This window comes from Mauremys reevesii, linkage group 3, assembly GCF_016161935.1.
Source record: "Mauremys reevesii isolate NIE-2019 linkage group 3, ASM1616193v1, whole genome shotgun sequence".
Classification (NCBI taxonomy): domain Eukaryota; kingdom Metazoa; phylum Chordata; order Testudines; family Geoemydidae; genus Mauremys; species Mauremys reevesii.
Window position 1 is genome coordinate 64,697,532 of NC_052625.1, and position 23,368 is coordinate 64,720,899.

The window sequence follows — 23,368 nt, forward strand, 5'->3', positions numbered from 1 at the left end:
ACCTTCAGACGTGAAGTTCAGTGTGAGGGATGGGGATGGGGAGAGAGGCAGATTGTCCTAACACTCATCAACTCACAAATGCCATGGGTTCCTTTACGCCACCCCAGGCTATCCAGAGAGTGTCTCTCTCTGCCCAGCTCAGATGGAGACCTTATCAAGAGTCTGAGGTTTATTGCCCTGGGCTGCCCAGCCAAAGACTTCCTGCCCCTTCTGGGAAGAGGCCATTAACACAAAGACAAGAAGAATGCAAGTCTCCACGCTGCCCGGCTGCCCGCAGCTTCTGGGCCAGGCTGAGTTTCAGTGGGGATGAGGGGGCAGACCTTCACAACATCAGTAGCCTCGCCACACAGACCCAGCTGCATTTCTTCCCTTTGACTCCAGGATAGAAAACCAGGCACTGCCTGGCAACTGGCTCTGTTATTTGGGGTTAGGCTGTAGGCCAAGATGGCTGACTCGGCATGCCTGTCCACTGTAGGCTGAGCTGTCTGTGTTCATAGCACATAGCATGCTGCTGACAGGTTCTCAGCCTCTGCCCCGGACCCCTCTCTCTGCTCTGCTTTCACCAAGGATCGAGACACCTGAGAAGTACACAGCATCTCAGAAGGCAACTGGGTACTCAGTGAACAATGGGAGCTCCCAATCCTTGCCACCAGGAGTATGGTCTTGGTCCAGTCTCTGCACTCACACAGAGCTCAGCTCATCACTGCTACCCATCATGCCTGCAGAATTCATCCTCCTTTCCTCATCCTCAGCTAACTGATCTCCCAGTGCGCTGCCTGGCGAGGAGCCGGAGAGAGACGCTGGGAGGTGGAATGCACAGGGCCAAGAGGGGGAGAGAGTCAATGAGAACAGCCACAGCACACTCTGAGGGATGCATGACTGTAAGTCAGGCTCAGGTGGGACAGCATTTGCTACTGGGGTCTGTGCTCGTGTCGGGTGAGGAGAGGGCTCCCCAGGCCTGTCCCTGATGTAGTCCACTCTAGCGTCAGACAGGGCAAAGAGGGCGCAGCCTCAGTCTGATCATTCTCTTGGTGAGAGACCAGCTCTACCTACCCACCTGAGACATGGGCGGGTGGATGCCTCTAATGAGGATGATGCAGATACTGCAGGCACTCAGTGCTCTCACTGTCTGCCTCCGCTGGCCTCACCTGTGCTACATTCCCTGATGAATACTCCATCCCAGTTCAACCAGGAGCTCCCAGCCCAGATTCCTCTTCCAAGAGCTTTCCAAAGCCCTCACTCACGGATCCTATAAGCCTTTGGTGCCCCTGGGAGAATGGGGGCATGACGTATGTATGTAACATCCCCAGCCCTTACCTGTGCATCTGGTATCTCTCAGAGACTGCAGGGGGAAGCATGGCTTTGTGGTTAAGGGACTGGACTCCGGAGACCTGAGTTCAAACTCACTGCGTGCCTTGGGGCAAGTGCATCAGTTCCCCCTGTATGAAATAGGGATGATAAATAGTGGCCCAGCTCACAGGGGTGTTGTGAGAACTAGTCTCTTATGGTCTGTGTGGGGCTCAGACAGTATGGAGAGGGGGGCCACAGAAATACCTAGAGCCACACATATAGTTTAATTACATTGAACGCCAAGCAGGACACTGACAGGGGCACCTGGCTAAAGTGCCATTTCCTGTGCAGCCACATGTGCCATGTTGCAGCTTTGGGCAGCCCTGACTCTTCAAAGAGCCGTGGCCTGCTGTGGGCAGCCCCCGGTCCTTTCTAAGACCTCCTGGCCCCAGTCTCATTAGTACTTGTGAAACACAAATTGCTTCTTGTCTTTCTACTTGTCATCATCTCTTGGGACCCAAGAGTTCCCAGAAAAGGCATTTCCCTTCCGAAAGCGTAGAGGGCCTATTCCGGAAGCCTTCTGGGGGGAGCCATGCCCATCTGCACCTGCATACTGGGGTCTCTCCTTCCCACCTTATCTTCTGTGCTTGTCACGCCCCAGCTGTGGCAGCAGGGGGTTGTTTTCAGAACATCTCCCTGCCAGAAAGAAGGAGGGCTAGGAAGGTGGCCTAGCTAATGAAGCCTCCATCTGAGCTGGCAGGGCAGTTGGAGTGCGAATGCTTGGCCTCGATTAGAAGTGCTTTATTTCTGGTAACCGCTCCAGCAAATTCCAGTAACAATCATGAAACTCCTTTCCCCTCAGAGGATGGTGGTTCCAAGGCCCATCAGGGTTATTCTTTCCCATTTGGTTTCTTTTATGGCTAACTGGTGAAGGAATGAAGCCACAGAGGGAACGCGATGGAGAGGCCAAGGCTGCCCAAGATCCCACAGAGAGGATGCTGTTGAATTCTTACTAGATCCCAACGCTAAGCTATGACTGGTGGTGAGACAACCTCACATGCCTGGACAGCGTCCAAAAGTCTGGCATGTTGAGGGAATGAGCGGGGTTATGATGACAGGGAAAGTACTCTCCTGCCACCTCCTCAGGCCCCCGGGGATCTGTCTTATTTGGGGGGGAATCCCATTATGCAGCCCGCAGCCCTGCTCAGAATAGGCCACTCTCCTCACCTCACTCTGCTCAAGCCAGAAATGGGGCACTCACTATTGGAAGCAGCTGGCTCTGTCTCATATCTGCTCCTGACCCAACGATGCCTGTAAAGCCTGGGAGGCTGCCCAAAGAAGGGCTTTCCCCTGGAAGCTGCATGAACAAAACCACGGCACCCCAAAGCTTAGCCGCCACCACCGCTGTTGGGGAACCAGAGCCACGGGCTCTGCACTGTCAGAAGTGAACACAACACTGCGTTGAGAGCGAGTGAGAAAAGCTAACACTGGCATTGGCCACCTAGCCACCAGTAACATCCCTCCTGCTGTACCACATCAGATCATTGGTCTAGCTAGCCTAGAACCCTGGCTTTTCACAAACCACAAACAATTGGTTCTTCTAGTCTGATATCCTGCCCCCGTTAGACAGGCATAGACCATTACCTGGTCTAGTTGAGAACACACCCTCCAGCAGGGACCAGTTATTGTTGTTATTATTTGTATTCCCGTACTGCTGACGAGCGCTAGTCGTGGACCATGACCCTGTTGTGCTAGGCACTGCACAAACATGGAACAAAAGGACAGTCCCTGCCCCAAAGAGCTGACAATCTATGTTGCCACATGCTTCAGAGGAAGTATAATCCCTCCTCCACACCCCGGTAACGCACCTAACTGTGCAATATAGAATGCGGAGGACATGTGTTCTTCCACACCCCAGCTTCCAAGCTGTTGATCAGTATATAGTGTTGTAGGAGCAGCCGTGATCTGTATGCTATGTATAACCTGTATGCTCAAAAGGTCTGTTACACTCCCCACACACACACCCTTGTCTCCTCTCCCTCTTTGAATACCTGTGAAGTGGCTTTCCCGCACCCCTCCCTCCTGGAATGCTTGTGGGATGAATGGGCTGCTTGAACAGCTGGAAGATCAGAAGAGCTCCTAGACAGAAGATGTCTGGGACTCTAATTAGGCAGCGCTCACACACCCAATGCATGGACACTGCCTGAGGTGGAGTGTGACCAACCAGACGCAGCCAAGTCATCTCTAGTCACAGGCCATGAGGAGCAGGTCCTTAAAAGGGGAAGGGGCCATATGCTCAGCAGTACACTCACAAGCTTGTACCTCCCGTGGAGGCCCTTCGCCCAGACCGCCTGGCCAGTGGTTCGCTGCGTTGCATTCCATCGTGCCTCGGGAAGACTTACCTTCATCACACCATCCATCACTGTGCTGTGGGACACTTGCCTTAAAGGATCCTGACATCTCCAGTGCCATGCCTGTCCTGGGAGCGTGAGTATGCAAGTGTGAGTGTGATGCCCCCCCTCCCCTTCTTTTGAGCTTAGCTATCAATATAATAAACGTGCTGCTTTCTGCCAAACTCTGGTGGGTCATTAGTCCTCCCTAAGATTACTAGCTGACCCAATTTCGGGTAACAAATACCTTGAAGCATGAGTCTAGTAACTGGCAATTTTATCCTGGCCAATCTCATGGCGGATGCTGGATACAGCAGCTAAATATAACAGCTTTATAAAGATATAACTATTGAATCCTTGCTGAACCTTATTGTTTGGCAGAGATCCACTGTTGCATGACAGTTCCTTTTATCTGGTTACAACTTGTTGCCTTTTGATTTCATCCCACGCCCCATTCCCCCTGTATTGTGGGACATGGTGAACTGTGCCTGACTCGTCCTCTCTAGACCATTAATTATTTTATACCCAAGCATGCTGTCTCCCCTTACCTCCTCTCCACTCTTCCCAGCCCCTATCTCCCCCATGTCTCTTGGATTAAAGCCCTACATCCTTCTCAGTGTTTCCATTGCCTTTCTTGGGCTGTTTTCTATTTCTGTTCTGCCCTTTTGGGGCTGAGATGATCAAAACTGAACATAGGATTTCTAGAAGGATTCTCCCTTCAGAAAACACATAGCTCCCTGCACATGAAAAGTACACACAGGCACACACAAAGCAGTAGACACCCCAATGAACAAACATGTACACTCAGATACACCTAGCTGGCACATGTGAGTGCATGCATGCATGCGCGCACACACACACACACATACCTGCATGCTCCAAACAGTGCCGGCATGCTAGTTTCAGAGGGCAATGCAGACTGTCTCCCCAAAGGCCTGTTCATCTCCCCTCTGCAGCACCCCATTTATTCTCTCAGAGACTCCACCCTTTGGCAGTGTCACAATGTGAAGCATCTGGACAGCACCTCGATGAAACCAGTTGCCCATACCCATCTTCCATGCCCCGCCATCTCCAGCCTGTCCTGCAATCCCTGAGGCAACGGTAGGGGGCTTGATACATCTGTCTCAATGGAAAACTCACATCTCGCTCGGATATGCTTTCTTTTTTCCCTGCTAGCTAGTTTGGCTTGGCATGGGGCCAGATGTTAATGAGGAGAGACGGAATCTCACTCCCTGCCTACTTGGAACTCACAAGGATCAGCTGACAGCAGATCCCCACCCTCCTCCATTCAAGCTGTGCTCTGGCCTTTCCTTGGGTTGGTTATTTTAATGACTGAACATGTCTGTGAAAGTCCTGCCAAGTTTCAGTCTCACAGATGGAGGGAGAGAAACATACACAGTGGAGGGAAAAGAGGAGAGAGGCGGAGGAGAGAGGCAGAGAAGACGGCGGGGGGGGGAGAGGTCTTATCCTCAGCACATCACTTGGAGGAGAGAGGGAGAATGAAAGCTGAAGGCAACTCAAAGCTGTGAGAGGAGAGGGTGTGAGGTGAGGGAGAAGAGAGGGTGACCCTGCTTTCCTTGTGTGGATTGGCTCCTCCCTTCCCTTCAGGCTATGATCTGATGGTCTCTACACATCCTCCCAGGCATGGGCATCAGAGATGCTCCCATCACCATCAGACACTTCCCTCTGGCACATCCCAAGGGCAGAAGCGGTGAGGAAGTGGTGAGAGCAGGGAAGCAGCAAGCAAGAGGCACAGCCCAGAGTGTGAAGAGCCCAAATCGAAAGAGCAGAGAGGAAAAAGAAACGCTGGTGAAGGGGGTGCTCTGAGCACCTCTCCCACCCCCCACAGCCCCAGCAAACCAGAATCTCTCGGAGGCTTCAGATCCTGTAGTAAAGACATCAGAGATGTTCATATGAGCCATTGGCCCAAGGCAACACTGAGGAGTGTTTCTCCAGCCTTGAACATATGAATGAAGATTTGCTATCCACAGACCTTTCCCAGGGCTCATAAACTCGCACAGGATCCAAGGGAAATTTCCAAACAGACTCACTGGCCTCTTCTCTGGAGGACCCTGTGCTCTGACATACAGGGTGATCTGGTGGCTGTGCCCACTACTGCCAGGTATCATCTCATCGCCACCCTGGCTCTGCATGGTGCCTCTGAATGGTGTGAAACAAAACAATCATAGGCCACAGCCAAGTCCCAGCTCCCATACACGCTCTTCTGTTTGGATCATGGAGAGGAGGGCGAGCTCTCCCTCTGCTTTTTACAGACTAGGGATAGTTTTTCTTTCTCTGCCCTCTTTACTTTATTTAATCCCTGGCTCTGAGTCCATTGCAGAAATCTGCAAGTGCCCCTCACCCCTGACCAGCAGGCCCCCATCCCCGCTATCCCAGCTCAGGGCTCCCCACACACAGCTCTGCCAGTGCCCCTCACCCCTGACCTGCAGCCCCCCTGCTATCCCAGCCCTGCGCTCCCCACCCACAGCTCTGCTCATGCCCCCTCGCCCCTGACCTGCAGCCCCCCTGCTATCCCAGCTCAGGGCTCCCCACACACAGCTCTGCCAGTGCCCCTCACCCCTGACCTGCAGCCCCCCTGCTATCCGAGCCCTGGGCTCCCCACACACAGCTCTGCCAGGGCCCCTCACCCCTGACCTGCAGCCCCTCTGCTATCCCAGCCCTGGGCTCCCCACCCACAGCTCTGCTCATGCCCCTCACCCCTGACCTGCAGCCCCCCTGCTATCCCAGCCCTGGGCTTCCCACACACAGCTTTGCCAATACCCCTTATTCCTTTTCAGAGTAGCTCTGTAGCTTTGCCAGTCCAACACTAGCCCTTTCTGAACGATCCTAAAAAGTGTAGTGATTTTATGATGGAGATGAACATCTCCTGAGGTGAAATGCTGGTGCCCTGACCCTAACCCCCTCCTCAGAGATGTGGCTCTCAGTTCCCCTCTCTTCCTGCAGCTCTGAGCTTGCCTGGAATTCACTCTGAGTGGCGGATGGGAGGAAGTGGATTCCCAGGCCCCTCAGCCACAAGACTTGGAAGCTAATCGGGGAACTTTATTAAAAAATAATCATGTTGATAAAAAAGGAGCCTTGGAACCTGTTCAAACTGTGAGTGCAATGGTCACAGGAGGCCCTTTCCAATGAAAATGGGAGAAAGCCTCCTCCAGTCCCAGAGACACTTCAGGATGAGGTACCAGTTACCATTAGTACAGAGATCCAGGTGCAGATCACTTCTGAACAAAGCCAGCCCCCGGTACCCCGTCCATCACACTGCTGGGAATGGAAAACTCTCCCCATCTCTCCTTCCCAGGATCAGTTCCTGCTTGGATCGCAATGAATGAAGCATTTCATGTAAGCTGGCTGTGCCCTTTCCCAGAAGTTTTCTTCTCACCAGCTCAGAGGATTCCTCTGCTCTGCAGTTTTCTCCTTATCCCATGAGGCTTGCTCTGGGACCATCCAGGCTCAATAAAAAAAAAAAAAAGCCCCATGAAGTAAAATTCCCTTTCCCACACCATCCCCAGGATAGTATCAAAGATGGAAAAGCCCCACGAGGTCCCGTCCAGTCCATTCCCTGTTCTGGAAGTGAGGATAAGATTGTTCCCTACAGTCTATTCTCCCATACTTTATACAGTCCAATTTTCAACACCTCAGGTTATGTGGGTCCCATCCCTTGCTTGGGTGATTGTCCCATAGCCTCATAGATCCCTCAACCATTAGGGAACATTTCCTGATGTCCAGGTTAAATGTTTCTTTGTGGAATTTCACCTCTCTCTCCTAGCTCCACCCCCTTAGTTCACCCATAGGCCTCCTCTGCTCATCTAGGGCTTACACCCTTGGCAGACTAGTAGTGACGTCTCTGCCCTCAGTCATGGTTAAATCAGGCTTGTCAGAATTATTCCCACCCGCCTGATTAGTTAGCCCCTTTGGTTGCCCTTTTCCTAGCTCCCTGAAGGTTCTTGCCCTCTTTCTGGTGAAGAGGAGGCCAGCTGGGAGTGCCATGTTGTAGGTGACAATTCCCTAGGACTATCCATCCCAGCTCGGCCAGGAAGCCCCTGTGAGAGGAGCTCCCGGTCACATTAGATGGAACTCTCCAATGCAATCCTGGCCTCTCTTTCCATCTGATGCTTCATTCTTCACCCTTCCGGGGCCTATGGTTACTTCTCATTAAGGAGCTCCATTGTCTCAGCCAAGCAGGACACCTTGTTCCTCCTAGGTACCTTGACTACAGGTCCCCACACGGCAGTAAGTAGCCCAGAGGGAACAGGTGATTCAACATGCTCTGGTGTTTGTTCTGACAGTGCCTTGAGTTTCCATTCTGCAGACTAGACCTGCCATCCCCAGTCCAGATGCAACCTGCCTATCCTTTGCCTCAGGCATTCTACAGGAGAGGTGCCAAGTCCAACCCATCCCAAGTGCCCGGGAGAGTCCCCCTTCAGGAGATGAGTTGGCCTAGCTTGCTCTTCCCCAGCGGAGTTCCCCATCCCTTCTGGGTTGGGATTCTGCTGCACAGCTGAGAAGTATCAAAACAGTGACATGAATTGAGGTGTGCAGGATGCAGGGCAGGAGCAGGAATGCAGCTTCAGGGAGTGGAGTTATTGTAGTGTCTGTAACCCTGGGAAACTGATCTAAACACCTTGCAAAAGAGAAGCTCAGACAACCCCAAGGGATGGCTTGAATTTCAGGGGCCTCTACAGCTCCCCACAACCTCTGGTGTCCCAGCGCTGTGAATGGGGCTGGAGCCCCACCTATGTCAGCGTGGCTTCCCCCTGGCTGGAGCGGGTGCATGTGGAACGCTACTCGGCCTTATCTACCCTAGGTTTGTTTGTGCCAGATTTCCCAGCATTGTTAGTATGGGTGGGAGCGCTAGTGTAGACCACCAGCATTTTAGGCACCGTGTTTTGTAAACCTGCTCTGAGACATTAAAAACAGGAACTCTGCCCCCTCTCACCAAGCAAAGGTAGCAAAGGTGGGAACTTTGGGCTGGGGGTGGGAAGCCCTTGTGTAAAGACCTCCATAAGAATTAGAGCCTGACAAGGCCCAGTGCCAGGCTGCTTCTAAGGCTTATTCCAGTCCCTAGGAGAGAAGAGGGGGGTTTGTTCTTCATGGCCCATTCAGTCCTTGACCTCCCTGCTGAAGCTGTCAGTTGGTTCCGCTCATAATGGAAACTTTTCCTTTTGTGTTTTGGTTCTACTAGTTGGTTACCCCACCCCAGTGCATGCTGGGAACTCATTTGTGGGTCTCCTCTTCCCAGCCTCTCAGCTGAAGAGGACTGAGCTTGTCAACACCATGCTGGCCCAACCGAGCTGAGGCTGCTCTGTCTGCCACCTTCCTTCACTCTCTCTCTTTCCCTCTTCCAGCTCGGCATGGACAGCCCCAGGGAGGGAGGAAGCTTAGACCTCCCAGAATTCCTGGCTAGTTGATGACACCATAGGCAGAGTCCAGAACAACTTTCTCTGCTTGTGAGAGCTCCAGGAATTTCCTGAGGCTAGTCAGCGTGCATGCTGCAGGGCTGCTTTGTGTCACTCTCACACCCTCACACTGGCTCTGGGCCTACCATATCTGCCTCCATGACACTGCATTGTCCCTGGCTGCTCCAAGCCACCCAGACCCACTTGGCCTAGGTTGCATTTTTCTCCCAGTTGGCTCCAATCTCCAGTTATTTCCGTCTGTCCCTTTCTCCATCTAGCCATCTCTGTGTCTGTCTACCTGGGTTTTCACACTGTGCCCATTACAGGGGGGTCTTGGCACTTTTGAAACAGTCCTATGCCTGCTGCAGCCTGTTTCATCATATCACATGAGAGGATCAGGTCAGTCAGTGGCTCCTCCCCAGGGAGAGAACAGGATGGAGAACGGAAACCCCAGCACCCCAGTCCCGCCTCCCTGACTGGTGATCCCAGCAGGAGGGCTCTGATTCGCTGGCAGACGCAGGTGATGATGATGCCTTTGTGTTAGTCAACCTGGGCTGGCTGGTGGGCATCTGGGACTAGGAACCAAAAGGCATGTACTGCCTGGACACTCCTGCTCAGGGCTCTGAGCTGGGATGTGTCAGCCTGAGTCACATCCTAGACCAATAGAGCAGCGTCCTGTCTCTCTCAGAACAGATCAGCCACAAGGGCTGCTGAGTCAAAGGCAGCATGCAAAGTGTACAAGGTGTCACCTCTATGTGTGTGAGAGAGAGAAAGGAAAGCAGATTATCCTGGGAAGGAGCACAACACCCCATCTCTTCCACACCCTCCATTCACATCCCAATCTCAGAGCTCTCCTGATTGATACACCCAAATCAAAACATCTGGCACAAGACACATGGCCCGGATGTGACCGTATCAGCCCTCTCTTTCTTCTATGCCTGTTTGTTCTTCCCCTGTCCAGGCATCACCCTGAACTGACATCACGTGGCTCAGCCCTTCCCCAGCTCAGATGTGACGGGAGACTGTGTAAATAAACTGCCAGCTCACGCTGTGCTGTTTGTTCTGGGATGGCCACAGACAGCCCCTGCGGTTGGCAAGGGGGCTCCCTCCCTGCCAGCACCAGGCACGGATTCACTCTCTTCTGCTTGGGGCACGGTAAAGGCAGGGGAAAGGGCTGTTCTGCCAGGCTGGGCTAAAATAAATCTGGGTCAGATAGTGCTCTGTGTGCAGCTGACCTCAGCACAATGCTGACATCCCCCCTGCAAGAGACTGGGCATGGCAAGAGAACACACATGGGTCACTGACCCTCAGTTCCCTGGCATGACAGGATACCACGTGTTGCTCAGGTGACTTCATCCAGTCTCTGGGCCTGATTCTCCTCTTAGGCTTTGTCTACACAGTGTGGCAAAGCATGCCAGAGAAGTATAGAAATCACACACATGGCGCTCTGACTGCCCCGTGTAGACCCTGCTGGCACACTAAAAGGTACCTCATTTGCATTAACTTAGTCCTGTTTCAAACGTTAACAGAATGCAACACGTTAGAGCACTTTACAAATCACACCCCTCTGATGCACTTTGCCAGCAACATGTGGACAAGCCCTTAGACCCACTGGTGAAAATCAGGAGAGATTCCACGGAAGTCAATGGACTCACCCTGGAGCGAGTGGAGAATCAGGCCCTCTGTGGTAGGCTGAAGGGTTTAACAGGGGGTATGGGAGTTTTATACTGTGTGGGTCAGATCCTCAGCTGGGGTCACTCAGCGCCATTCCACTATAGTCAATGGGACAGATCCTCAGCGCGTGTAAATCAGAACAGCTCCCTTGGTGTCAACATCTGCCTTCTATTTCAAACCCCCCAGGGGGCCTTTCTTTGCAAGGCTGCTTCTGTGTCTCTTCCTTTTCTCCCTGGGGTACACACTGCCTGGAGGCCTTGTTCATCACTGGGAAACATCTCTTCCAGCCTCTTTTTTAATTTGTACCAATCCCACGCCTTAATGCTACTAGCACAGCATGCCTATGTCATGATTTCTGTTATTCCCACAACATCAGCTACTACCCAGCTGGACATAGGGGAGCTAAACACTGCTCCTGTGGATAAATGGACCCTACTGTCACACCCTTCATCAGGCCTTGAATGTAAATGTTAAGGGTAGGGTTGCCAACCCTCCAGGATTGTCCTGGAGTCTCCAGGAATTACAGATCAATCTTTAATTAAAGATTATGTCATGAGATGAAATCTCTAGGAATATGTCCAACCAAAATTGGCAACCCTAGTTAAGGGAGCAAAGAAATGACAAAGGCCATTCCTACCTCCGTTAGGTTAAATGTGAATTGGTTTTGGTTGTTTGGGACTTTTCTGGAAAATCTTAATCTGGGTTTTTGGAGCTGTGACAGGATAGTCTATCCCTGAAGGGTAGTGGTGCCTAATGGTCAGTCCATCCTTTCATGTGGCATAGCCCTTTAAGAAGTTAAAGACTTTGATTATATAGGGCCCAGAGAAACACCAGGGGAGAGGAAGTGGTCCTCAGACTAAGAAGTGTTTGGGAAAAAATCCTGTTACTGTTTCTTTAAGGGCCTGGGGCCAGGAGCTGTGTAGAGAGGGCGTGGCAAGGTTCCCCTCTGACCCAACCAATTGGGGATGAGCTGGGAGAAGGCCACCAGTATAAAGGCTGACTCCTTCCATAGCAAAGTAAATGGCAGGAGATACTAGCAGTGGGGAAAGGCTGGCCTGCTCAAAAGCCTCAATAAGGGAAAGGGGCCAGTTGGGGGGAAAGGCAACAAGGCTGGCTAATCCCCAGCTCTGTTCTAACGAGGAGGGCTCCTGCTTAGGAAGGGCTAGCCAATCTGTCTGACAGAACCCAGCTCCAGGGAGGAGAGCTGGCTAAGCAGAAAGCGTGGCAGTAACTCCTGTAGCCCAGCTCCAAAGACGAAAGCTGGGGATCCTGCTAAGAAGGACTGAAAAGGGGGTAACCCTGACAGGGAGCTAGGAAGGGTTCCCAGATCAGAGTTTGTTTTCAGGCACAGGAAAGAGGAGTCTTCTGAAGGAAGGAGCCAGAGCCTGCTAGTGAAACTAGTCCAGACAGATATATCCCTGGGTGTATCTGAGTACGCTTCTGCCTGTGCCTATGGCTGTCACTAATAAAGGAGCAAAGAATCCTGTGGCACCTTATAGATTAACAGACGTTTTGGAGCATGAGCTTTCGTGGGTGAATACCCACTTTGTCGGATGCAAGTGGGTATTCACCCACAAAAGCTCATGCTCCAAAAGGTCTGTTAGTCTATAAGGTGCCACAGGATTCTTTGCTGCTTTTACAGATCCAGACTAACACGGCTACCCCTCTGATACTAATAAAGGAGGCCCCTGAAAGGGGAGTGGGGGGAGGTGCATCTTAATATTTTAAAAAAAGGTCTGTCTGGACTTGTTTATAACCTAGGTGAATGGAAGTGAGGCAGGGCTCACCTGCAGCACCATGCCTGACTGAAAAGGGGTGCACCAGGATGACCTTCACACCGTCAGAGGGGCCTGTGAGAGTTGCTCCAGCCACTCTAGAAGAGACTGGAGAAAGGTTTATGTGGCAAACAAAGAGACTGAAGCCCTCTCCCTTCCAGCATGGGGTCCCTCTGGGGCAAGTGGAGGATGCTCAGGACTCAGAAAGCATGGAGATTACAACCCCCTTTGCCTCAACTCCAGCGATGCTCAGGTCATGAAGGAGAGGCTAATCCTACAGGTATCAGCCTTAACCTGCAGGCAAAGCAGAGATTTGTCTGGTGTGAGCAGAGCTGTCAGGCTTCCCCTTGCCCTTGCCACACACCTTGCTCTGTAACGGGATGTGGTTTACCTTTATTTTTCCCATGCACTAGGTGGGGATAGGTTTCAGAGTAGGAGCCATGTTAGTCTATATCCACAAACAGAACAGGAGTACTTGTGGCACCTTAGAGACTACAGAGGCTGCCAGAGTATCTTAGGCACAAGAGGTCATGAGGACTGCCTCCCTTGGGCAGCCTGGTGGTCTGCTGAGCTCCTTCTGTGCTCTGGGAGATGATTATCAGGGGCATATGACTCAATGATTAGCTCTCTGGTTACTGCTACTCAGCAGGGGCTCTCTCAGATTCCTGCCATCCCCCAACCACTACAAATCTCCTGCCTCATCTGATAGGGCATGGCTTTCCAGACCCCCCAGCAAGTTTGTCAGGGATTCTGGGATAGAATAGGGGGTGGTGAGAACTTTTCTGATAGCCTGTGATATGGCTAATCTTAGGATCAGCAAGAGTTCAGCGTTAACAGCTCCAGGAGGCAGATACAAAAGGTGTGTGGGGCGGAGCAGCTAGGATGGGAACTACAGGAAGACCCCAAATTACTCACCCAACTACCAGGCAAGCACAGCTCCGATGTGGCCATGTTTCTTAAAGAAGGTATCGTCCAGCAACTCGGGCACTAACCTGGAGTGTAAGACACCCCCCCACCCCAATGTTCAATTCCTTTATCTACCACAGACTTCCCGTGTGACCCTGGGAAAGTCCCTTAGTTTTTCTGTGCTTCAATTCCCTATCTGTAAAAAGGGGGTGATACTTTGAAGAGTCTGAGGTGCTCAGATACTATAGCAATAGAGGATACATAAGCACCTAAGATAGAGAGAGAGGGATGCACTGGGCAGATGCAATTGGTTTGGGAGCTGATGAAGACTTAGGGAGAGGAAGATCCTAAAACAGTTCCATTCAGATCATAAGCAGGCAAGTCCCGAGATGTAGCTGGAAATTCTTGCAAGTACAAATGTTAGCCTGCTGTTTACAGTTCTGTAGGGAAACCCCCAGGGTGGGGTTCCACCTCTGGTCCAGCGCACACAAGTTTTACCCGAACTTGTTCAGACCTTCCTGGGGTTCCTGTTGTGTTCGGACAAGTGAATCTGAGGGGGAGGCTCAGGGCCTTTCATCTGTGATGTTTACGCAGCACTCGCTCTCGCTCGCTCTGCTCAAGGGCCAGGGTCAGACTCTCCAAAACCAGCCACACCCTGTTGGCCTCAGAGGAGCTACAGGGATCAAGTGGAGGTCCTGCCACTGTCTGGGCATTCACTAGGTGATATTGACAGCAGCCTCCAGGCAGTGGGTGTCAACTGCCCTTTACAGGTCCCCCTCCCCCTTCCCTGTCACTAGAGAATCCTGAGGGATTTCCTCCAAGATGTCATTAATTAGAATCTGTAACATGTGACTCCACATCTGGACTGAGTTAAATGGCAAGAGCCTTGCCAGCTGTGCTCTGTTAGGTTTATTCATTTGAGAAAGGGCTGCGTAGAATAAGCTGTAAAATTAAAAGTTCCATTGACTGACATTTCCCTCTGGGACTTTCCCTGCCCCACAAGCTACAGCTGGGCAATCAGCACTGGTACCCACAACTGTATGATAATGCCAGGTAATGATGGTGGACGGCTGAGGATGCTGTGTAGGAAATTATTGGGCAGGAGTTAATGATCAACTTTCTTCCTGCCAGAACACAGCAAACTGTGCTGGGACAGTGTGAGGGAAATGAATTAATAAGAGTATTTAAGGAGTGAGAACAGCAGCCCTGGAGACCGATGGCCTGGCCTCCATTATTTATCCTCAGAGGAAGTCCAGCAACACCAACAACTTCCTATGCAAGACCAATCACTGATATGTCTCAGCTCTGACCTGGAGGGACTCCCTCTGGGATTTAGGGGAGTTCAGTCTCCATGGCTCATTCCGTCCTCAGCCTGTGCTTAGAATGACAACACGGGGGCCAAACAGAGACATATGGGAACAACCTTCAGTCACACACAGCTAAGTGATGGAGGCAGATGAGAGGCCTGGGGCACTGGAGAAATAAATCATTCTCTGATTCCCTCTCCTCCCTAGTCTGGGATCCCACTGCTGCCACGCTGAGCCATTTAATCTGGCACCCAATCCTGGTACTTCAGAGGAAGGTGTAAAACTCCCCACACACACACATTATTCCCACAAAGCCCCCCTTATTGGGCAATACTGTCCTAGACAGACACACACAATTCAGAAGGCTCCTGCTTGCCACACTAAACCCCTTTAGTTTCCGCAGGGCATTTTGACTTCCCATCTGAAGCGATCTTCAGTTGCTGCCATAGCTTTGCATCTGGATCCAGCAGGGATTAAGGAGGCCCATGATCAGCCAGAGGATGATGGGAAAATGCATCAGGGGAGCTATTTCCCAGGCTCATTGAACTTTACTGGATGTGTTCACAGCTCCTGGACTCTGTTGAGCGCTCCCAGTCCCACACATTGAGCCTGCTGCTGCCCAGAACTGTAACCTGCAGCTTTTTAGGATTGGCAGGCTGGATCCGTGACAGCAGAGCTTAGCTAGGGCCCAGACTGATTGCTGCCAGCTGGGGAGAAAGACCACGTGTGATGCTTCTTTTAGGGTACCCAGAACTGTAAGCCACTGTTACCCCTCTCAGCCTCAGCAAGTGAGAGCTTCACTGACATACCAGCTTGCCTGCCTTGCCAGCAAACTCTACAGGGCTCTGCCAGGCCAAACCTTGCCTTGCAGGTAACAAACGGTGAACCTCTGCTCCTGAGTTCCCTAGTTCTCTCTCTGCAGTGTCCAGTCCCTCTTGCTGGACACTCACGGCAGTTGTTAAGTTTGCTGCCTCCAAAGAGACAGTATGTGCATCAGCCTGTTCGGTTAGCTGAGAACTCACTGTCCAGTTCAATAGACAGCACTGGGAAGGTTTTGTAATAAAACAAGACAACGTTTATTAACAAAGAGCAGAGATTTAAGTGAGAATAGGTAAGGATAACAAAGACGGGTTTGGTTACAAGAAAACCCAAACAAAACACACTTTCTAATGACTAAAACTTAATTTTAGCAAATTACAATCTTTGTCTAAGCAGGTTTCTCACCTATAGTCCAGTGTCCAACTACTCTTGCTTCCCAGGGCAAGAGAATCCATCTTTCATGGACTCAAAGGATGCTGCTCTCCTTTGTCCCCTAGCTAATGGATGCCTCAAATGTCTTTGCCCCCTTTATATTAGCCCGAAGTTCATTGTTCATTGTCAAGAGCCAGGAAGTTGTCCTGGGGTGCAGACTCCATCCCTTGGTGTGACGTTAAGCAGTCATCTCCCCTTACTTGTTAGCTTTGTTTCCCTTATACATCAGTGTACTTGTCGCTGTCCTCGGCGATCAAGCTGGTCAGACAAGTAAATAGACTTACCTTTGTCTAGGGCAGGTCTGGCTTCATGCCAGCACACTTTTATAACTCTTTGTACACATCCCATACATACATCAAGCGATGATTATAGGTACCAGTCTGTTACCAGTTTGCGCAGGATATTTTACACAACCCCTTTGGGATACAGATTCTGACAGCACTGAGTTGGGGCAATGAGTGTGTCAGGCCTGATGTGAGTTATGCTATGGTGTGCCCTCTGCCAGTTGACAGTGGGGGGGCTCCCAGGGTCACGCCATCTCAGGCAGCACATGCAAATGGACAGAGGCACACTGACGGATGCTACCAAATTTCAGCCGGAGTGACCAGGAGACCAGGGATTATACTGCTCACCTGAGATCTCACAAAGGCTGCTAGTGACCTTCCCTGTACGCCAGCTCCAGAACTTGTCACAGCACTCAGATTTCCTGCTGTGTATGTGACCCGCAGGGAATCAACTCAGAGAGAGTGGTACCGCTACCTAGCCAGAGCTATAACGTGATCCATGTGACACGTGATCTCGCAGCAAGGCCTTGAAGTGGGGATCACATTCACGCTGACACGTGTTCTGCTAAAGCTCTTTGCCAAGGTTATTTTATTATTACTTTTCCATTTTGTTTAAAATCGGGGCTGAGTCGTTTGTAAACAGACATGCCACAGGCACAAGGAACATTGGCTTTCCCCGGCAATTGCTTGTTTGGCTTCTGTGTGCTGCTTGGGCCAAAGTACCCCTTTCCCCTCCCCTGCTTTCCTGTGGTTTGGTCCCTGCACTGGAGCAGAGGGAGGGGAGGGGAATCCATGTGAGGATCACAAAGATCAGCAGCTTAGATAAGACATTACATCCTTCTGTAGCTGGGAACTGAGCTCAGCCAGGTGTCCACAGTCCCCAGGCCTGGGCAGCACAACGAAGCAGTAACCATGCCATCCATATGCTGGGGACTCTGGAGCCCAGGACATGCTGCAAATGTCCAATGCATTTCCTGGAGGTGGTTCCAGTGCTGGGCAGAATCCATGTTGGGTGAGGCTAGCCTGCACCCTGGGTGATGGAGCAGAGACTGTAGAACCTGCCAGCCTGTATCTCACACACACAGGGGACAACATCCATATCTACCATTAAAACCGGTTGCTTCCATTCGCTCATCCCCTTTTGGGAGTCATCTGCAGTGTTTTGGAAAGTAAAGGGTGACAGATGGTGGCTGGAGCCAAGTGCAGAGTGTGTAGGTGCTGTGCAAGTTCTCCCATCCTGCTCCATCAGTGACCTATAGTCAGGGGTGAAAGTAACTTAAAGGACTTACCGGTACGCAGGGCGGCTGGGCTCCTGGGCAAGGTTGGGGGGGCGGTTCTGGGCCCCCTGAAGGGGCGGGGCCTCAGGCGGAAGGGACAGGGCTGGGGCCATACTCCCACAGCCAGCTCTTTAGCACTGCCCGGCCCATGCCGCCCAGGGCTCTGGCGGTGATTTAAAGGGCCTGGGGTTCCAGACGCTGCCGGGATCCCCAGGCCCTTTTAAATCGCCAGAGCCCTAGGCAGCTGCCCCTTTTGCCCCCGCCTCCGGTTACTATCTTGGCAACGAGAAGCAAAGCTCCATGTGCTCCTTCGGATGGCAGCGCTCCCTCAGCACCCCTCCAGGTCCCAGCTGAAGCCAGCAAACACCTCAGGAACCAGAGAATCAGGGACCATCTGAGAAGCTGAGCTAGGGTTGCCAGTTTTGGTTGGATGTATTCCTGGAGGTTCCATCACATGACATAATCTTTAATTAAAGAGTAATTCAATTTGAGCTGAGACTCCTTGCCATTCCTTCATGATTCAGGCAGTAGAGCCCTGTCTGGCAGGGGTGACTGAGCTGCACAACCCCCAGAAGTCACACAACTGTGAAACGGCTTCTTTCCGCACTTTGATTAAACCTTATTATTGGAATCACATCCCCCCCCTCCCCATCCCAGAGAGGGATGATCCAGCAGCTGGGTCACGGTGTGATTGGCAGGGACCCAGCCAAACCCTGGACTGCTGGTTGCTGCGCCTGGTGAGCTCAGCATGGAGAATCACAGAGGCAGAGAAATTTGAGAGCTTGTAGGTCGCAGCTGCTCCATCCCTTCTGGCCAGAAGACGACTCTTGCCTGCAGTTCACTCTCTAGTATTGAGCCCGGCCCAGTCTGAAATGACTCATCCACCACTTCCTTTGGGGAGGCCTTTTTCCCAGCCACATAGGCCCCTCCTTATTAGGAAGTTCTAGACTATGCTTGATCTCAACCAACATTGAGCGAGGACTCAAAGGATGTGATTCAAGTCAGTGCCTCACCCCAGCGGACAAAATGGGAGATGGAAAGGTCTTTCCAAGGAGCCAAAGCTCCATAGCTTGTCTGATCTCTCTCGCTCTCTCTCTCCCTCCATGTGTTCCCCTCTGTCCATCTATTTCTCTGGGTTGGCACCCATCTGTCCTGATGGTTACGCACTGAGTGCTCATGGCGTGTCCAGCTCTTTCCCCCTGGGACAAATGGTGGCTGCAATGTCCAGAACTGACGTACAGGACAGATCATGTCTAGTGATGCTTAGAGCTGACATGCACTAACAGGCACTGTCTCACTACAGAGCCAGATTCCCCTTGCCCATTATTTCTAGGGCCCAGGAGCATGCCGAGCTACTGAACTCCAGCAGAATAATATGGGGGACATGCATCTCTTTGCTGGAAGCGACTGAAATCCCTTCAACTTCCCACAGACCCAGCCCAGACAAGCCCCAGCACCTTCCCCTTGCGTACCCACAGAGGCCTCACCTGAGCCAGCAGAGGAGTGGAGATCTGATTAAAGGGTTTGGAGCAGCTCTCAGGGGAGCATAGCCATGGTGGCAGCCAGGGTTACTCATTGCTGCCTGCTGTTGTCACACACTTTTAGGGCATGAATTTAACCCTGTAACACACTCCCAGGGATAAAGAGTGCTGCAGGCAGGAAATAAACTCCCCTCAAGTGTAGACAGTTGGGGGCGGAAGGCAATAGTTGGCATCTGCAGGGGAGAAGTTGGGACAGGAGGACTCAGATTTTTCATCTGTGACCATGTCACTGGAGGGGAGATATTGACATGCTTGGATGAGGGGGATCCAGCTCAGCACCCTTGGCTAATAGGCTGGCAGGTTGGGCTGTGATTTAACAGTCTCAGGGGAAGGTATTAAGGATGGGGAATTAGATGACGGGCGGGGGGTCCCTGAGCCTTCTCTCCCTTTCCCTCTCCTCCCCTCGAAGGCTAGATTTAGGCAATTTGGGACCCTAGGCACCCCATGACGCAGGGACCCTCTCACCCCACACTCCCTCCCCATTTGGAGTAGAGGTGACAGAGGGGCTGCTTTCTCCCAGAAAGGCAGGGGCGAAAGCATGAGTCACCCTCATTCTGAATCAATCCCATGACTCCAGGAGCTGGAGCCATAGCCATAGGCTTCTCTGCCTATATCTTAATCCTTCCCTCCCTGGGGATTGCTTGTCATAGTCTCCCAATAATGGTATTATTATAATTACAGATCTGCCAACGCCCCCATTTGGTGTGGGACTAACCCAGATTTTGCACCCCAGTGTCAGGGGCCCACAGCTGCTGGGACTGCAGCAGCCATAACCTGAAGATTATAGATTTGCAGGAGAAGGAGGTTCCTACAAAGCCAGCCTCCCTCTATTAAGGCTGTTGTGCTGAGAGACAGGCTGGGGGTTGCTGCCTCCTCCCCTGCCTCAGCGGCTGGTCTCCTCCTCTTGCAGCTACAGTGCCTAGAATGAAGGCAGTGGGTCCCCCAGTCCCTCCAGAACCGGTGTGTAGCAGACAGAATCAGTTGCAGGGGCAGAGGGAGCAGTGGAGCAGGGAAGACTCTAGACTGGTGACATAGGGACCCAGCCCAGGGTAGAGAGAAAGTGGGGAAGATGCCCCCTGAAATTACCATGAGGGGTGGGAAGAAGCCTGCTGCCTTCTAAAGATCCCCAAGAGGTTGGGATACAGACATGCCATCAGTTCCTGGAGCACACCAGAGTGGGAACAGGCCACTGGGTCCCCGCCCCCTCCAAACAGTTGGGGAGGTCAAAGGTCCACTTGGACTTTCATTGGCTCAGAGCAGCACTCAGGTGCTTTACAAAGCCCAGGTACTGGGGGGGTCCCCTTCCCACCCCCAAGCTTATAATAGTTTTACAGTATTGCAAAGAGGCTGAGCTACTGGGAGGGGGGGCATCAGCGTCAAGGCCCTGATCATTTCAACTCATTATTTAAAATAACCTACAATTCCCATGGATGCTCCCATGTCCCCGCCTCCCATCCAAGGGAGACGTGCCCGATGGACTCATGTCCAGCCATTGGCAGCCAGGCTGTTCATATCTGCCAGGGTGCATGGCGCTGCACAGAGGAGAGAGGAGGAAGTCACAGCGTCTGCCCCCCTCCCCCCCGCAGGACTCAAACTCTATGATTCAGACACAGAAGGCAGCAGGTGGGTGGCCAGACGGCTGCTTTACGTGCGGAGTTGGACGAAGGTTTCCCAGACTCAACAAGGCTCTGCAGTGGAACCGTTTGAAATTGCCTGGCTGTACGTTTCTGGACATTCCCTGACTCAGCTCAGCCTCACCATCGAATGCAACATCAGGGCTGCTGCAGCAGCCAATGAGAAAGTGAGCCTGTGTCACGGCAGCTGGAAAAAACCTCACAGTGATTGGCCAAGTCTGCCCAGGGGACCACGAAACCACGAGCTCCATGGAAATCCTCTGGAAAGAAAAACCCATGTGGGATTAGTTCACTGCAGCCCCTTCTGGGGCACTGTAGAATTCAAAGAGCAAACATTTCACACTCCTTAGAGCTGTAAAGGCAGCATCAGCAACTCATTAATAGAAGCTCAGGTGTGTGGTCTAGTGGTGAGAGCAGGGGCATCAGGACCCTGGGGTCTAGTCCCAGTTCTGCATTTACCAAGCTTGGCTAAATCACATGGGGGTGGAAGCATCATTACTAACTCCATCGGTATGGGTCACTGTTTTCCATCATCTCCTGGCACAAATCCCTGACATACTTCTCTGTGCTCTATTTGACCAGGGTGGGTGTCAGTCTGGGGCAAACTGAGTTTTGGCAATCCAAGGGCTTCGGCGTGTCATTTTTTCACTCAACGCTCTCTCAAACCGTACAGGGCCATCGCTTTTTTTCTGTGACAGATATGATCTTGCATACAGTATCTGTAGACCATTTTGTGTATCTAGATGTATCCCAGGGGCAAAGAGGTGGTTCTGCACCCTCTCCTCATTGCTGCTAATTGAAACCATGAAAAAAGTTGACAAACTGGAACATCCCATCACTGTGGGGGAGCAAGGGAATACCATGCACACACATTCAGGTGGTAAATTGCAGCCAGCTCTGGGGTGGAACATGGCAGCACTTCAACACAAGAGCTCTCACCTCAACCTAGGATGGTGGCTATAACCTATATAGGGACTGTGGTGCTGACAGTGAAGCTTGTGGGGCTACAGGCAGGGCTTTTTCAGCAGCAGCAGCCCCTCAACAGCTGAGCTTCCTTCCAGCAGAAATCCAGATGAGTGCAGATCTTGCCACCTGCTGAGTTAAAAGTCTCATTCCTGTGCAAAACTCTCCCAGAAAAACTTCCCCGAGAATGGCACAGCTAGTCACCCCTGAAACAGGCTAATGACCAATGAGAGGGCATTAAATCATCCAGGTTTAGTCACAGCCCAGCCCCCCCCCCCCCCCAGTCGCACACACTATCCAGTCTCTCCTGGCACAGAGCGACTCTTTGCACTGATGCCTTTGGGCTGTGAGTGCCCCATCACACCCTGCCAGTCACGGGTAATTGCTCCTTGACCTCCAAACTCTTAGCCTGAGATTCCATGCTAGGAATCCAAAATTTCAATGCAGCAGGCTCCTGGCCCACCTTTGCTAAGCCATACCAGAGCTGAGAACAGTATTGGTGTCAGTGCACCACATGCCCCAACTTTAGCCTATCTCGCCCTTCTCCTCATCTTCTTTCCCCTTCCCGATATCTAGTGCCCTCTTCCAGCCGCCCCTCCCCTTGCCTGTCACAAAGGCAGATTGAGCCTGGAGGCAGGGTGGGATCTGGTTCTTTGAAGTCCATGGCACATCATTCAGGTGAGACCTGAAACCACAGCAACAGTCAGCACAAGAGGCCTGAGTCTCCCCTGCCTCTTGTTGAGTCACATCTGTGCAAAAGTGGATGGGAACCCCCTCAGGCCCATTACCCATCCCCCCCCCCACACACACACACACATTGTGATGGGGGTCAGGATCTTGAGGCAGGTGGTCTGGGACAGGTGGGATGGTGCATTTATGTTGCCTGCCAAGCAGGAGGGGGGCACGGCATCTGTAGCAGGTGGCAGGCTGTTCTGAAGTGAAGCAGAACTCTGCCCTGAGCCATCCCCCCCGAGCTCCAGACCTGTCTCTCACCTCCCAGACATGTAAGGCCTTAAACAGCCCTCACCCCCCAAGAGGGGAGTCAAGGGCATTATCCCCATTGTAGATGTGGGGACCCAGCAGCACTGAGTGGAGAAGGAACTCGTCCAAGGCCACAGAGTTAGGCTAAGAGGTCTATTCATTTTTACTCCCGTGCCCACCATCACCATGGTATCTGAACCCCAAGAGACCCTGGCTTCTAGCCGTGGTCGGTTCACACTGCACAGTTATCCACCTTCATCTGAAAGCCCCTTTCCTAGGGGCCCCTCTTCACCCTCCAACAGCTGCACACAGCTTCCTACAGCTCCCAGGATAATTAATCAGCCTATGGGGAGTAGAGCTGGTGGGGCTGGGACAGGGGTGTGAGTGACAGTCAGGTCAGGAGGAGGGTGGGGAGAAACACAAAAGAGGTCATGTGAGGGGGCTGGGTGAAGACGGGGGTTTAGGGCTGGTTGAAGCCTGAGGGCTGTTCCTTGTGCTGATCCTGAGTGCCCAGCACCAGGAGCTGGGTTAACATTGTCCATCTCAGCCCGAGCACTGCATAGCACCACACTGCCTAGGGATACAGAAAGCAGCCCACTTGCACCCAAGGATTTGAATGGCTGCCATCCTGGCTGGCCTGGTAGGTAAATTATTAAACAGGGCCTGGCAGCTGGGGCCTTT